Genomic DNA, 18,772 nt, shown 5'->3' with positions numbered 1-18,772 from the left:
TTGACTCTAGAACATCAAGGGACCCCTCATCGTGGATGTCTTAGCTTCATCAGAGGTCAGAGCTGAGGTCTCAGCTCTACAACATCAAGCAGAGCCATCATCATGGGCATCAACGCTTCATCGGGGACTTGAGCTGGAATCTCAGTTCTGGAACATCAAGAGGGCCATTCACTGCTGACATCTGAGCTCAATCAGAGGCTGGAGCTGGGGTCTCAGATCTGGAACCTCATGAGGGTCACTCATGATGGACATCTGAGCTACATCAGAGGCTGGAATTAGATTTCAGATCTGGAACATCAAGTGGACCCTTCATCATGGACATCTGAGCTTCATCAGAAGGTGGAGCTGGGGTCTCAGTTGTGAACATCATGACGGCCGTTCATCATGGACATCTGAGCTTCACTGGATGCTGGAGCTGGGTCTCAGTTCTGAAACATTGAGATGGCCACTCATCATGGACATTTGAGCTTCATAAGAGGCTGGAGATGGAGTTTCAGATCTGGAACATCAAGCAGGCCATTCATTGTTGACATCTGAGCTCAGTCAGAGGCTGGAGCTGAGGTCCCAGATCTGGAACATCATGAGGGCCACTCATCGTGGACATCTGATCTCCATCAGAGGCTGGAGTTGGAGCTGGAATCCCATATCTGGAACATCATAAGGGCCACTCACTGTGGACATCTGAGCTACACTGGAGACCTGGCTGGGTTCTCAGTTCTGAAACATGAAGGTGGCCACTCGTCATGGACATTTGAGTTTCATCGGAGACTGGAACTGGGTTCTCAGATCTTAAACATCATGAGGGCCACTCATTGTGGACATCTGAGCTCCATCAGAGGCTGGACCTGGGGTTTCACGTCTGGAACATCAAGAGGACCCTTCATCATGGACATCTGAGCTTCTTCAGAGGCTGGAACTGGGTTCTCAGGTCTGGAACATCAGGAGGGCCACTTGTCATAGATATCTAAGCTTCATCAGAGGCTAGAGCTGAGGTCTCAGTTCTGGAACATCAAGATGGCCACTTGTCATGGACATTTGAGCTTCACCAGAGGCTGGAGCTGAGGTCTCAGTTCTAGAATATCAAGAGGGCCACTCATCATTGACACATGAGCTTCATCGGAGGCTGGAGATGGGGTCTCAGATCTGGAACATCATGAGTGCCACTGATCATGGATGTCTGAGCTTCATTGGAGACTTAAGCTGGGTTCTCAGGTCTGGAACATCAGGAGGGCCACTCATCAGGGGCATCTGGGCTTCATCAGACTCTGAAGCTGGGTTCTCAGATCTGGAATTTCAAGAGGGCCACTCATTGTGGACATCTGAGCTTCATTGGAGACTTGAGCTGGGTTTTCAGTTCTGGAATATCAAGATGGCGCCTCTTCAGAGGCTGGAGCTGGAGTCTCAGATCTGGAACATCATGAGGGCCACCCATCGTGGACCTCTGAGCTTCAATGGAGGCTGGAGCTATAGTCTCAGCTCTGGAACATCTAGGAGTCCTTCATTCTTACTGACTCAGCTTCATCAGTGACACAGCTTTACCCATTACATACAGGACTCTCCTGGAATGAGTGTTGACTCAGGATCACAGCCAGATTGTACCTGCTTGAGACTACGTGGTTGGCCATCCCCTTTCCATCAGTTCTAAAATGATAACTGCCTGGCCAGAGGCCCCCACCACCACAATGTGTGAGGAGGACAAGAACTGTAGCCCTGGGGGCAGCCCCTCTGAGGCTGCAGAAGCCAGGACAGTGAGCTCAACTCGGACTTCCTCCACCATCTCTGTATATTCCTTTCTGGAAAGAAACCTGGCATCCTATGACCATTAGAAGAAGGGGGTCCAGCCAGGTTAGCTCATCCAAATGTGCATCAGTCCCAGAACCTCCACCAGGCCAGCCCTGCTGCAGGACATTTTATCACCCTTGAGTGCCAGATGGGTAGGGGACAGGCGGGGACTGGAGCTGGCTCCCCTGCCCCTCCCCACCCATCACACTGCCCAAAGAGAGAAGCCCCAGTGAGAGGCACATTTAACACTTACCCGTTCTTACATTAGTAGCACATCCATTACTGTGTTTGTTAAGGCAAAAAAAAAGGTATTTATTGAGAGCACAATAGGATGTGCCAAGCCCCAGGTTGGGCACTTTCAGACCGCATCACAGGCTCCTCACAACAACCCTGTGAGGTAGGTGCAGAGCCCCTTTCACAGATGCGGATGGCGAAGGCACAGCCAGTCCCCTAAGTCTCAGGGTTCATAAGGTGTGGGCAGGCGTCAAGCCCACGTGTCTGACCCTCAGCTCAATGAAGTCCATCCGCAAAGCGTGGGCGGCTACCGCAGGGGAGGCTGAGGAGGGCACACGCCTCCTCGCAGGGGGCAGCCGGGTCCAGAGTCTTTGGGTCCAGCCTGTCCCGAGGGAATGTGAGCAGGGCGTCCCCGTGGCTGTGGAGGCTGAGAGAGACACAGGTGCAGATGAAGGCCACCCGCTCCTGGCCGCACTGGCCAACAAGCGTTCTCATGCAGACAGGCAGGTCAGGCGCGCAGAGAGGACAGGAACCCCCTCTGCTCACCAGAAGGAGCGCCTGAGAACCTGGACATCGGAGGAAAGGCCCTGGCTCCCCGCTGTCATGGGGTCGAGGGGAGCACCCAGCCACCAGCTCCGGCCTTTCTACTTAGTTCCCTTCAGCCTCTGGTGTCCTGCACATCACCTGGGTCTCCTCCACCCGCACAGACTTCCAGAAGCACAACCCTGGTCATGGCGCCCTCCCCGACCAGCCACCTCTCACAGTGCTCACCGCACTAACCCAAAATCTGGAACTCCTAGCCTTTCCAAAGACCACCCAGCTCTCCAACCCATTACCAATGAAACCTGAGTGTTTTCTAAAATACCAGCCTCGTCCTAATCTGGGGGTTTCTAGAAATTCTCCCTGATCTTCCCATTTTGGCCTCTCTTCCCCAAACCTGTTAAATCTCTGTATGCAAAAGCAAACCTTTCCCTCCCTCACTGTCTCCCCAGAGTTGGCCAGGTGCCTCTCCCACACCTCCACTCTGTCCCACAGTCCCCTCGGCCAGAGGCCAGGGAGCACAGGGCTCTGTGACCAGCGCCCACAGACGGCAGGGCGCATGGCCAGCCTCAAAGCCCCAGGAAGGCGAGGGCTTCTGTGTGCCAGGTAACAAAGGAATTATTTTCATATAAACAACCTCACTGAAGCAAAAACCATGTCAGGTATGTGACTAGCTCCAGGTTACAGGTAAGCAAGCTCACATAGCTCCCACACACCCACACCCACAAACACACATGTATAAAAAGGTGCTGGGGCAGCTCAAACCCAGATCTTGATTCTTGGGAACCAATACACGGGGTACAGCCAGGCACAGCCACCTTTCTCGGTGTCTACCAGCATCCCCTGGAGGACACAATCATGATGCACCCAATCTACAGATGGGAATTGCCAAGACTCGGGGTGGTTTAAGTAACCTGCCCAAAGACCACTACACTGGCAAATAGTAACATCAGGACCAGAAACTAAATGGGTAAGACCTCCAGAGCCCCACCCCTCAACATCTGCCCTGCGAGGTGGGTGCTAGGTTCCCCCGCAGAAGATAGACCCAAGCAGTCACCTTAAGTTTAAACGCCACACATTTGTCTAGCTCCAAGGTTCTGGCTTTGCCCAGTCTACCTACTCCTCAATGCAATAAATAAAATGCTGAATCCTCAATAGTGTCCCCAAGGCCCAAACCTTGTCCCATGCTGAGAACAATAGGCTAAAGGGGAGGGGAGTCTCACCATGTCTAGGACCTGCATGGATGCTGGGAGCTGCATCTAGGGTTTGCCCAGCGCCATGTGCCTTGGACACCCTGCTTCACTGATGAGTTGTTCCGTACAGACCCTCACAGGGCATGGTCCTTGTCATCCACAAGAGCAATCATCTCCCCCAATTTTCTCTAAATAGAGCTGAGCATTAACTAATCTCAAATGAGGCAGGAATGGCTCTAAGATCTCCTCTGTGGCGCCAGACCAAGGTGCGCTAATGACTTGAAAGCCTGCTCACGGCTGGAACCAGCCCTTCAACTCAGGCCCCCTGGCTCTCACTCAAGCCTCTTGAAAATATGGACTGTGATTTCTGAGCACGCAGGGAACACAGTTTACTGATTACTAATCAACCTCGTTTTGTAAGGAACAAAGTTGGAAAAGATAATCAAACTTTCAACAGAACTCAGACTTGGAAGTGGCAGCTGAATAAGGGTCTCACCTGATGACTGACACAAACACAGCCCCTTGCAAACTTGCTCAGCTCTCCGTCCAAAAGGAGATGTCAGAATGAATCCTTGTGAGCTGGCCCTAGTCTAGCACTAGCTGAGTTTTAAAATTGTGTGTTGACTGGGAGTGAATGAAGGAAGGAATTCAGGGATGAAGGAATGGGTTATAACCACGGCCATCTGGTGGAGGAACCTGGAAGGTGGAAGGCAAAGGTATGGCAGGGGCCAGGCACCACCAGACAGGGTGGCCTGGAGAGGATGTCTCCGCTGGTGGGCAGGGGCCCTGTCAGACCCCAGTCCTGGATTCATCACTGTGTGTGATGCATGGGAAAGCACCTTAGAGAAGGAAGCCATATGGGTGACTGTGGCAGATGAGATTCAGCTGGGGCTTGCTTACAGCAGTGACTGGAGGAAGAAGCTATAAATATGGGTGTTTGCTATATGACCACAGCCCATGGCACTACACACCACACCCAACGGAAAATGTTTGCTTTCAGAAAAGGGAGAGGCCAAAACGCCATGTTAAGAAACATAGGACGAATTCAAGGATGGATGGATGGATCAAATTAAGTTGGAAATCATCACCAACCTCCCAAGAATATCACTGACAACTCATTACACTTTCATTCATCCCTTCATCCTCTCATCCATCAGGCAATCATTCAATCACTCACTACACATTAATCCATCCTTCCATCCTCTCATCCAGCCACCCACTCACCAACTCACTACATCTACAACCATCCATCCATCCTGCCATCTTCTCTTCCATTAGCCAATCAATGACCATTCACAGCACAGTCATCCATTCTCTAACTGATAGGCCAATTACTTACCCACTCACTCACAACTTCATCAACATTTGATTATCTCATCCACTAGCCAATCACTGACCACATTACACCTTCAACATCCTTCCTTTCATTCATTAATCAGCCAATCATTCATCACTCACTATACCTTCATCCATCTTTCCATCTTCTCATACATCTTTCTATCCTCTCATCCATTAGCCAACCACTCATCCACACACCACATCTTCATCCATCCTTCCAACATTCCATCCTCTCATCCATTAGCCAACCACTTGTTCACTCACTAAAACTTGTTCACTCACTAAAATTTCATCCATCTATCCATCTTTTCATACATTAGCCAACCACTAACCCAGTCACTACATCTTCATTGCTCCTTCCATACTCTTATCCATCAGCCAATCGATCATTCACTCACATCTTCATCCATCCTTCCATCCATATCATCCATCAGCCAACCACTCACTTACTACATCTTAAGCCATCCTACTATCCTTCCATCCTCACTATTAGCAATACACTGACCACTCACTACATCTTCATCACTTCCATCTGTCATCTATCAATCAACCACTCACCTCCCCATTCATAGCTTCACCCATCCTTCCATCCTCTCATCCACTAGCCAATCACTCAATCACTCACTATACCTTCATCCATCCTTACACTGTCTTAACCATCTGTCAAACAAAACCCCGCCTACTACATCTTCATCCTTTCTTCCAGCCTCTCATCCATCAGCCAATCATTTACCTATTCACTATACAGTTATCCACCCTACCATCCTCTCATCCATCATCCTACCATTCACCCACTTACAACATCTTCATCCATATTATTATCCTTCCATCCTCTCATCATTAGCAATACACTGACTACTCACTACATATTCATCTCTCCTTCCATCCTCTCATTCATCATCATCTATCCTTCCATCCTTACATCTTCTCATCCATTAGCCAATCACTGACCACTCCCTACATCATAATCCATAGTCTCATCCATAATCCAATCACTCAGTCATTCACTACACCTTCATCTATCTTTCCACTGTCTTATCTATGAGCCTACCAAAAACCCACTCATTACATCTTCATCATCCCTTCATCCTCTCATCAATCAGCCAACCACTCACTCAATCACTACATTTTCATCCATCCTTCTATCCTTCAATCCTCTCATCCATTAGTCATATACTGACAACTCATATCTATATACATCCCTTTATCCTCTCATTCATCCACCAATCATTCATTCATTCACTACACCTTCATACATCCTTTCCTCATCTCATCCATCAGCCAACTAAAACCCACTTCCTAAATCTTCATCCATCCTTCGATCCTCTATCCATCAGCCAACTACTTACCCACTCACTACATATTCATGCATCCTTCTAGCCTTCCATGAACTCACCCATTTTCCAGTTGTTCACAACTCACTACATCTTCATCTATCCCTTTATCCTCGCATCCATCAGATGTTCACTTATTCACTCATTATACCGTCAGTCATCCTTCCATCATCTTATTCATCAGCCAACCAAAATCCCACCCACTACCTATACGCCAATCCTTCCATAGTCTCATCCATCAGCTAATTTTCATTCATTCACTACACTTTATACCATCATTCCATCCTCTAATTGATGAACCAATCATTCACCAACTCACTATATCTCCATTTATCCTTCTGACCTTCCATCCACTCATCCATTAGCGATTCACAGACTACTCACTACATCTGCATCCATTTCTTTATCTTCTCACCAATCATCCATTCACTCATTTACTCACTACACTGTCATCCATCCTTCAATTGTCTCATCCATCAGCCAACCACTGACACACTCACATCTTCATCAATCCCTCCATCATCTCATTCATCAACCAACCACTCACCCTCTCATTCATATCTTCATCCTTTCATCCTTGTTCCAATCACCTACTCACATCTTCTTCCATCCTCTCATCTTCTAATCCAACCACTTGTTTGCAACTTCACCCATCCTTTTATCCTTCCATGCTCTCATCCATTCGCCAGTCATTGACCACTCACTACATCTTCATTCATCCCTCCATATTCTCATACATCAGTGAATCACTCATACACTCACTACAAATTCATCTTTCCTTCAATCTGACATACATCAGCCAACTACTGACCTATTCTCTACATCTTCATCCCTCCTTACATCCACTCAATCACATCTTCATTTATCCCTCCATCATCTTATCCTTCAGACACCCACTTACCCACTCAATCACATCTTCATCAATCCTTCTATCTTTCAATCATATCATCCATTAGCAAATCCCTAATCACTTACTACACCAGCATCCATGCTTCCATCCCCTCAGGCATCAGTCAACCAATCACCCATTCACAACATCTTCATCCATCCCTCCATCCTTTCATCCATTAGCCAAGTCATCACCCACTCATTATACCTCATCATCAAGCCATTCTCTCATCCATCAACTAACCACTCACCCAATCATTGAATCTTCATTCATCCTTACATCCTATCTTCTCTTCCATTAGTCACTCACTGACCACTGAAAACATCTTCATCCATCCCACCATCCTCTAATCTGTCAGCCAAGCACTCATTCACTCACTAAACCTGTATCCATAAAGCCAGCCTCTCATCCATCAGTCAATGACTGAACCATTAACTACATCTTAGTCCATCCTTCTGTCCTCTCATCCTTCAGCCAAACACAGACCCGCACTCCCATCCTCCTCCATCCCTCCATTCCATTAGTCAACCATTCATCTACTCATTCACATACTCATCCATCCTCCTGTTTATTAGCCAACCACTGATCCACTCAGTACATCTTCATCACCCTTCAGCCAGACACTCACCCAATCATTACATTCTCATCCATCTTGAAATCCTTCTCTCATCCATTACCCAATCACTTATGACTTACAACTTTATGCATTCCTCCATCCTGTCAATCCATCAACCAACCAATCATCCACTCACTAAATCTTCATCAATCCTTCCATCCGCTCATCCAGCAGCAAACCATTGACCCACTCAGTACATCTTCATCTCCCTTCTATGTTCTAATCCATCAGCCAACCACTGACCCATACGCACATCTTCATCCATCCTTTCATCCTTCATCTTTTCCATAAAAAAAACCACTCACATACTCATTCACAACTTCATTCATTCTTCCATCCTTTCATTAGCTGATCACTGAAAACACCCTACATCTTTATCCATTGCTCAATTCTCTCCTCTATCAGCCAATACATGACCCACTCATTACATCATCCATCCTCTCATTCATGAGCCAACCACTAACCATTCATTCACTTCTTCACTTATATTTACATCTTCCCATTTATCTGCCAATCACTCATTCACATCTTCATCTATCTTTCCATCCTTCCATCCTCTCATCCATTAGCCAATCATTCACCACTCACTACATCTTCATCCATCCTTTTATCCTATCACCCATCAGCCAATCATTACCTCACTACAGTTTCATCCATCTTATCATCCTCTGATCCAGCACCAAACCAATTACTCACTTACTGCATCTTTATCCACCAGCAAATCACTAACCTACCCATATCTTCATCTGTCCTTCCATCCTCACATCCATCAGCCAATCATGGATCCACATTCATATCTTTATCCATCCCTCCATCCTCTCATGCAGCAGCCAATGCATCATGCATTCACTACATGTTTATCCACCCCTCCATCCTCTCATTTATCAGCAAACTACTAACCACTACTACATCTTCAAACTATCCTTCTATATTCAACCATCAGATACTCACCCACTCACTACATCTTCACTGATCACTCCATCCTTTTATTCTCTCAACCATTAGTCCATCATGGACACTCACTACACCTTCATCCATCTCTCCATGCTGTCATCCATCATCCAACCACTGACCGACTAGTCACATCATCATCCATCCTTCCACTCACTTAAGCAATAGCCAATCACTGATGACTAACTCTATCTTCATCCATCCTTCCATCCTCTCATCAATTAGCCAATCACTGACCACTTGCTACATCTTCATCCATCCCTCTATCCTCTCATTCATCAGCCAATCACTCACTCACTACACTTTCATGTATCCTTCCATATCTTGTGCATCAGTCAACTGCTGATCCACTCACTACATCTTCACCCATCATTCTATCCTCTCTTCCATCAGCCAGCCATAAACAGTCATTCATATCTTCATCCTTCCATCCTTCTACTCTCTCATCCATTAGGCAATTACTGAACATTCATTACATCTTCATCCATATGTCCATCCTCTCTTCCATCAGTCAACCATTAATCCACTCACTACATCTTCACCAACCCTCCTATCTTTCTATCCACTAATCCATTAGCCACACACTGACCACTCACTACATCTTCATCATCCTTCCATCCTCTCATTCATCAGCCAATCACTCATTCACTCACTTCACTTTCATCCATCCTTCCATCTCTCACCCATCAGTCAACTACTGACCCACTACATCTTAATGTAGTCTTCCATCCTCTGGTCCATCAGGTAACCATTGACCCTATAATTCACATCTGCATGCATCCTTCCCTCCCCTTATTCATGAGGCAATCTCTGATCTAGATCCCTCTTTGCATCCTCTCATCCATCAGTCACACTCTCATCTGCATCCAACCTTTCATTCTCCTATTCATCAACCCACCATTCACCTACTCATTCACATCTTCATCCACCCTTCCTTCCATCTTCTCCTTCATTAACCAATCACAGACCACTCACTACATCTTCATCTATCCTTCCATTCTCTTATTAGCAAACCAATCACCTATTCATTACATCTTCATCCATCTTTCCAACCAATTATCTAGTCAACCACTGAGCACTCATTCACATCTTCATTTATATTTCTATCCTCTCATCTATGAACCAACTATGAACTCAGTCACATCTTCATCCATCCTTCCATCCTGTCATCCATCTGCCACCACTCACTTATCCACTATTCCCATATTCTTCCATTCTTCCATGCTTCCATCCTCTCATCCAAAAGCCTATCACTGATCACTTAATATATCTTCAATCCTTCCAGCCTCTCATCAATCATCCAATCATTCATTCACTCACTACACCTTCATCCACATTTCCATCATCTTATACATCAGCTAATCACTTACCCATTTTTATCCATCCATGCTATTATCTGTTAGCCAATCACTGACCACTCATTAAGCCTTTACCCATTCCTCCATTCTGTCATCCATCAGCAAAACAATCATGCACTCAATACTTCATCCATCTTTCCAACCTATTTTCCATCAGTAATTCACTAATTTCTCATTCACAGATTCATTTATACTTACATCTCTCATTCATCAGCCAATTATTCTCCCACTCACTGCATCTTCATCCATCCTTCCATCCTCTCAGCCATTAACCAACTATAAAACCATAGTCACATCTTCATCCAACCCTCCATCCTCTCATCCAACAGTCATTCACTCACTACACCTTCATCCATATTTCCATCATCTCATCCAACAGCCGACCAAAAACCCATTCACTACATCTTCGTCCATCCTCCATCCTGTTAATAATCATCCATTGATTTACCCACTATTCACATCTTTATCCATTCTTCCACACTTCCATCCTCTCATCCATTAGCCAATCACTGATTGTTCACTACATCTTTATCCTTCTATACATTCTCTCATCCATTAGTCAATCAGACATTCCCTCAATAGGCATTCATCCATCCTTCCATCCTTTCATCCATTAGACAACCACTCACATACTCATTAAATTTAATCCCCCCTTCCATCCTCTCAGTCAACCACTGACCACTCACTACATATTCAACCCTTCCATCTTCTCATCCAGCAGCCAACCACTCACAGCCATTCACATCTTCATCCACCCTTTTATTCTTCTATCCTCATCAATTAGCCAATCAGTAACCACTTGCTACTTCATTCATCAGCCAATCACTCATTCACTCACTACACTTTCATCCACCCTTCCATCTTTCATCCATCAGTCAACTACTGACCCACTCACTTACATCTTCATCCATCCTCTCATCCATCAGCTAACCATTGACACAGTCTTTCACATATTCATCCTTCCATCCTCTCATCCATTAGGTAATCACTGACCTTTCACTGTGTCTTCATCAATCCTTCTATCTTTCTATCCTCTAATCCATTAGCCAATCATTGGCCATTCACTACATCTTTATCCATCCTTTCATCCTCTCTCCCATCAGTCAACTATTGACCCACAATCATATCTTCATATCTTCATCCAATCTTTTATTGTTCCATCCTCTCATTCATCAGCCAATCATTCGTTCACTACACTTTCACCTATCATTCAATCTCTCATCTATCAGTCAACTATTGACCCACTCACTACCTCTTCATCAAGTCTTCCATCTTCTGATCCATCAGGCAACCATTACCCTATCATTCACATCTTCATCTATCCTGTCATTCCCTTATTCATTAGGCAATCACTCATCATTCACTACATCTTGATCCATTCTTCCATCCTCTCATTCATCGGCCAATCACTCATTCACTCACTACATCTTCATCCATTCATCCATCCTGTCACCCATCAACCAACCATTCACACTATTATTCACTTCTTCATCCATTCTTCCTTCCCCCACCCCTCATTGGTTAGGAAATCATTGACCACTTGTTACATCTTCACCCATCCCTCCATCCTTTCATCCATTAGCCATCACTGACACAGTCTTTCATATCTTCATCCTTCCATCCTCTCATCCGTTAGGCCATCATGGATCTTTCACTGTGTCTTCATCCATCCTTCTAGCTTTCTATCTTCTAATCCATTACCCAATCAGTGACCATTCACTACATCTTAATCCATCCTTTCATCCTCTCTTATCAGCTAACTATTGACCCACACTTCCTCTAGAAGTCCAATGCGCTATTCATTGCGCCACGGAGCCACCTCCACACTTCCCATCTTCATCCACCCTTTTATTCTTCCATACTCTCATCAATTAGCCAATCACGGACCACTTGCTACATCTTCATCCATCCCTCCATCCTCTCATTCATCAGCCAATCACTCATTCACTCACTTCACTTTTATTCTTCTTTCCATCTCTCACCCATCAGTCAACTACTGACCCACTCACTACATTTTCATCCAGTCTTCCATCCTCTGATCCATCAGGCAACTATTGATCCTGTCATTCCTATCTTAATCCATCCATCTATCCCCTTATTCATTAGGAAATCAGTGATCACTCACTACATCTTGATCCATCCTTGCATCCTCTCACCCATAAGCCAATAGTTGACCCACACTCACATCTGCATCCAACCTTTCATTCTCCTATCAACCAATCATTCATCTACTCATTCACATCTTCATCCACCCTTCCTTCCATCATCTCCTTTACTAACCAATCACAAACCATTCACTATATCTTCATCCATTCCTCCATTCTCTTATTTATTAGCAAACCAATGACCCACTCATTACATCTTCATCCCTTCATCTGATTATCCAGTCAAACACTGAACACTCATTCACATCTTCATTTATACTTCTATCCTCTCATCCATGAACCAACTATGAACTCACAGTCACATCTTCACTCATCCTTCCATCCTGTCATCCATCCGCCATCACTCACTCACCCCAATATTCACATCTTCTTCCATTCTCCCATGCTACCATCCTCTCATCCAATAGCCAATCACTGATCACTTACTACATCTTCATCAATCCCTCCCATCCAATCATTCATTCACTCACTACACCTTCATCTATATTTCCATCATCTCATCCATCAGCCAACCGCTCACCCACTCATTCACATCTTCATCCATCCATGCTCTTATCTGTTAGCCAAACACTGAACACCCACACCTTCATCCAAACATCCATCCTATCATGCATCAGCCAAAGAATCATGCACTCACTACATCTTCATCCATTCCTCCATCCTGTCATCCATCAGCCAACCACTTACCCACTCACTACATCTTATTCTTCTTCAATCCTCTCATCCAATACAGACACTTTATCCATCTTTCCCCTCTCAATTATCTCATCCATTAATCCAATTACTGACCACTCACTACACCTTCATCCATTCCTCCATTGTTATTGAACAGTTGAACAATCATCCACTCACTATCTCTTCATCCATCCTTCCATCCTCTTATGCATTATTCAACCACTGACACACACTCACATCTTAAATCCCTTCATCCTTTTATCCGTCAACTAGCCACTCACCTACTCATTCACATCTTCATCCATCCTTCCATCCTTCCATCCTGTCATTCATAAGTCACTTACCATTCACTACATCTTCATCCATCCCTCCATCCTCTCATTTTTCAGACAAGCAATCGCCCAGCCATTACATCTTCATCCATTCTTCCATCCTCTCATTCATCAGCCAATGACTTACCATTCATTCACATCTTCATTTATACTTACAGCCTCTCATCCATCAGCCAACGATTCATCTACTCACTACATTCATCCATCCTTCTATCCTCTTATCCATCAGTCAACCATTCACCCACTCACTGCAGCTTCATCTTCCCTTTCATTCTCTCATCTATCAGGAAACCAATCACCCATTCACTACATCTATTTTTAATCCTCACCCAAAGAGTAAAGATATTTTTTTCCATTGATTTCAGAAAGAGTGGAAGGGATAGGAGAGGAAGGAAAGAGAGAGAAACATCAATGCGAGAGAGACACATCAATTGGATGCCTCCTGCACACACCTCAACCATGGCAGAAATAGAGTCTGCAACCCAGGTACATGCCCTTGACCCAGGAATGGAACCTGTGATCACCAGTTGTGTAGGCTGACACTCTAAACACTGAAACACAACAGCCAGGGACCATTCACTACATCTTCATCCAACTTTCCAGCCTCTCATCCATCAGCCCACCATTTATCTTCTCATTCAGATTTTCACCCATCTTTCCATCCAATCATCCAACAAAGCAATATTTAGTATTTATAACATGTTGGGCATTGGAGATGCAAAGATCAATTCAACATTCTGTTGCCCTTAGGGACTCACAGTCTAGCAAGAGAAACTGACATGCCTATGAAGCAATGATCATTTCTGGGTGTAGGAAGATAATTCATAAGAATGAGAGAAAGTGGGTGTGCTAAGCCATTAGCTGTGACATAATTTATAACATTAAAAGGAAAGATGCTATGCATAACAATAGCAGGTAGGTGTTGTGAATAATAAGACACAATGCATCTAGTGAGGTGATGAAGACTATGCAAGCAAGAAAATTGTTGATGACAGCATATTAATGGAAAAGGCAGGGCATTAAAACAGCGTATGTGAGCCGAAACCGGTTTGGCTCAGTGGATAGAGTGTCGGCCTGCGGACTGAGGGGTCCCAGGTTCGATTCCGGTCAAGGGCATGTACCTGGGTTGAGGGCACATTCCCAGTAGGAGATGTGCAGGAGGCAGCTAATCGATGTTTCTCTCTCATCGATGTTTCTAACTCTCTATCTCTCTCCCTTCCTCTCTGTAAAAAATCAATAAAATATATTTTAAAAAAAACAGCGTATGTGGTGAGGAATGGCAGTTAGGTCATTTAAAAAGAGATGTTCATTTTTTAAAAGTGTGCATTAGACAAGAATTTGAAGGGGATAAAGAAAGATGGGTGCTATGTCAGGTTGATGGATGACCTCATTCTCTAGGTCATGTGCCATTTACACGGTTTATATTAGGAACACAAGAGAGCCTTGGCTTGTCTTACCTAGAGGCCCAACCTCCATCCTCCATCCTCACAGGTGACCCATGCCCAGGGAGGGGCCAAGACACCCACCTGGCCCAACACCCCTTGCTCATGCAACCTTCTGCAGGGCCCTACATTGAGCCCTTCTGCTTATCTAGGTCACAGAGCACTGCCAATAGGCATATAAGCATCTGCCCCCCCCCCCGACCCTGATCAATCCAAGTGGGAAGCTGATGCCATTCCAAGGCTAAGATGGAGAAACTGAGGCTGAGAAAGCTGAAGTAAAATGGAGTACACACCAAGCAATGGCAATCACTTGACAGCTTCCTGAGCCAGCGCCTCCCTGCCAGGTACAGTGCATGTAACAGGCACATGACTTGCCAAGAGCTATCCTCCCTGGTCCCCACTTTCTTCAACTGGCTAGATCGCAGGAAGCCCAAAACAGGAAGGAAGGTTCCTCCCTTCCTTTCTTCCTCCTATCCACTCCCTCCCTGCCTGTTTTCCTCTCTTTTCCTTCCTTCAGTCACTCATCCATTCACTCATTTGAATCAAATCAGATTAGATTTGATTATCTTATTTATGGACTCCAGAAGCCCAACTTTAAATGAATCATAGCCCTTAGTTCATAAGCCCTCCTTTCACAAGCCCTCTTTACTCATTCATATATAATTTTTATTCCTCATTATCTTTTTTTATTTCTTCCCAAATTTCATCTTTCTCCCTTCCTCTCACTCTTCTATACATTCTCTCAATCTTATAAATTCAGGTGCATAGAATGCACCAGAGTCCTACATGCAACATCCTTATCCCTGGTCTGTGCAGCTCCAACCCCCATTCATTCATTCATTCATTCACTCATTTGTTCATTCTTTCACTCGCTCATGCATTTGTCCTTTCTTTCTTATTCTGGGTCTTCTTTTACTTATTAGGTCTCCTGTGAAATTGTATTAGTCAAAACCCCATGTGTAAAATGAACCTCACTGGCCCATGAATTTATTTTCCCTTGCAATCTTTCTTCCCTGCATTTAGTCACCTTTTACATTCAGTATTTATTATTTTATTTATGTACCTCAATTGCATATATTTTACTGTAGTGGCTGTTTCTTTGGCCAGTGTTTTCTCAATTTTTCATTTATTCTTTGAAAGGTGTAATGTATGTATCTATTTAAGGAGTATGTATGTAAACCAATTATAATCCCCGTTCAAACAACCTCTTAACTAGCCATTTATCATTTTGGTTGTTTATTTATTGTTTCCTTTTTTGCCTTTTTTTTTTTTAATTCTCATTTTCCCTTGCCCTAGACACAGGATCGGATGATCTCATCCATCTTTAGGACTAATGATGACCCATTACCAGCCCCAACAGGCTTTTCTATCTGAGACCCACCCATGTTACCTTTTTACAGGTTTTTTTGGTGGGGTTTTCCTTCTCTTTCACTTACTTTCATCTTGTTTTCCTAGTCTCTTTCTTTAACTCCGATGCCTTTTTCTTGCATCTGTTCATGTTTAGGGACCACAGGTGACACGCTCTCTAGAGTGACATGAGCATCCATCCCATGGCAGCCCTGCCCTGGCGGATGCTGGCACAGCCGTTTCTAAGGCAGCCGCTCAGATATCTGTTCATCCTTCCTGTCACTCCTTTATTTCAATATTTATCCTTTTATCTATGGGCCTCAGGTGCACAGAATTGGATTAACCGTCATCTGTGGTTCCTGGAGCCTTCTCAGCACCTGTCCGTGGGGCGCCCTTTTGCTTGTTAATTTCTTGTACTGGTGCCTGGCTTTAGGGTTTATTTAATTACATCAAAAGCCCAGTTTTCAATCAGTCATAATTTGGGGGTCAAGATATTGTCTCATTTTTTTGTTCTACCATGGCCCTCTCTCTCTCTCTCATACATATGTGTGTGTGTGTGTATACATACATATATACATATATATTCACTTAATGTTTTTATTGCTTATATTCATCTTGTCATAATTTTCTATGCCTCCCATTCCTTGTTTTCTCAAATCATCATTTCTTATTCATTTATTCACACAGCCATTCCTCTGCTAATTCCTTCATTCTTTTTAGCCACTTGGGGTTTTTTTACTGTGGACACTCACTTTTTATTACTAATTATATTTAATGAATATTTGTTCATTATATTTAAATACTTATCTAGTAAGTGCCTTTTCCCCTACACGTCTATTTTAATTTCTTTTCCTACATCTTTTTTCTCCCAGCCTTTCCTTTTATTTTCAGACTCTTTTTCTTGCTCTCTCATGGAACACACGGATTTATTCTCTGTGTCTTCTGCGTGTGGTATTGTTTTTATTATTTATAAACTTCGGGGCCACAGATTTGAATTAATGTGGAAGATGAGTGTGAAACCAGTCCTCTCTCATACATGGTAGTTGTTTGGCCTACTTATTTATTATCTTTCTTACTCCTTTTATTTATGTTGATTTTTCCCCATCTTAATTGGTTTTTCTACCAGTCTTTCAATCTTTCTTTCTTACTGCCTTTCATTGTTTTGGAGACCAGGCACCAGGGATTGGCTGAACCCTAACCCCCCTCTACAACCCCCTCCTCATCAGTCAATGCAAATCTTTTTCTTCGTTCTTTCCCTCATTCATGCCTTCATGCATCCATTTAGTCTTTCTACTTAAATTGTTGTTTTTCCGCTTCTGGATGACAGATGCAGCTAATTGGATACATGATAATCTGTAGTCAATGGGTCCTCCCCTCCCTGGCCTCACGGTGGTCCTCCCTTATGTGTGTCAGCTTTGAACTGTTTCCTGGGTGGGTGGGTGGTTGCCCATGTCAGAAGCACAGATGTGAATTAATCAGAGTTTGGTTCATGCACCCTCATTTTTATTTCTAGAATGGCTCTCTCTTATATATTGTTACCTAATTACGTTCTTCTTCTTTAGATAATATTTACATTTCTCTCCAACTTTCACTATATCTCCCCTTCACTCTCTCATTCTTTCTTTCTTTCTTGGAGCTCAGCTGCCATGGTCGGATAAATCCCACTGCCACCTGCAAACACCCACCATGGCCCCCACAGGCCCAGTCTCATTAATTCCTTCTGTGCTTCCTTCAACCACTCATCCATTCATTCTTCCTTCCTGTTTTCTTTCTTTTTATTAGGTATTTACTCCTCTGCTAGTGAATGGAGGGCTCAGATTTGGACCAGTTGTGATCCAATATGTGAGGGCCCCTCATTACCAGTCCTAGCCTAACCCTCTCCTGAGGACTACCACTTGTTCATTTAGTCACTGTCCCTGTTTATTCTTCCTGCCTCTTTTGTTACAGCTTTCTATATCCCATCTTTCTCACTTGACTTCTTTCATTCTCCTAGAGCTTCTGCCCAGAGGGAATTCATGAACCTCCACCGTCCCCCCCACTCACCCACCCAACCTCTCACCAGGAGTGCTGTCCCTAGGGTCTCCTCTCCTTGTTTATTTCTATGCTGACTATTTTATTGTCAGTACTGCAGTTTTAGACTTGGGTTCACCCTACCCCCCGATTCATGGCCGTCTTTTACCTCTCCTCTTAGCATCAATACACCCATTAATGTATTTCTGTACCTAACACCTGCTACTCTTTCTTCCCTATTTCTGGACTTGTATTTAGATGTTTTATTTATCCTCTTGTTCTTTCATCATTTCATGCAACGGACCTCCGCTCCCAGGGACGACAATGCAAAGGCCCTCACACCACATGCCCAACCCAGGGCCAGGTGTCTCACTGCTCACTCAGCCTTTCCATTGCTCCTTTCTTTCATTTCAGTACTTATTTATTTATATGTACCCAGAGTTAAAAACCACTGTTGGTTAAAGTTATTTCTCATCTGTGGCCCCCTGAATCCTCCTTCCTCTTTAATTATTCTTTTAACTTCTTCTGTTGTTTATTTTTCTATGCCGGGAGCACCTACTCAAATT

General features: G+C 44.3%; 1 long non-coding RNA gene across 3 annotated transcripts in view; it reads right to left on the bottom strand.

The window, feature by feature from the left end:
* Positions 1-210: 210 nt before the first annotated feature.
* LOC102763324 overlaps positions 211-18,772 on the bottom strand; it is a 39,579-nt gene continuing 21,017 nt past the window's right edge. For 2 of the 3 annotated variants that reach the window (XR_001514340.1, XR_001514341.1), the window contains exon 9: positions 2,074-2,443. This is a non-coding gene — a long non-coding RNA (uncharacterized LOC102763324). Of the gene's footprint in view, positions 226-295; positions 2,444-18,772 lie in introns of those variants that run through there. The other variant, XR_001514339.1, reaches the window with a different exon arrangement.

Source organism: Myotis davidii, unplaced genomic scaffold (assembly GCF_000327345.1).
Source record: "Myotis davidii unplaced genomic scaffold, ASM32734v1 scaffold60, whole genome shotgun sequence".
Classification (NCBI taxonomy): domain Eukaryota; kingdom Metazoa; phylum Chordata; class Mammalia; order Chiroptera; family Vespertilionidae; genus Myotis; species Myotis davidii.
This window is presented reverse-complemented; position numbering and strand designations above follow the sequence as displayed.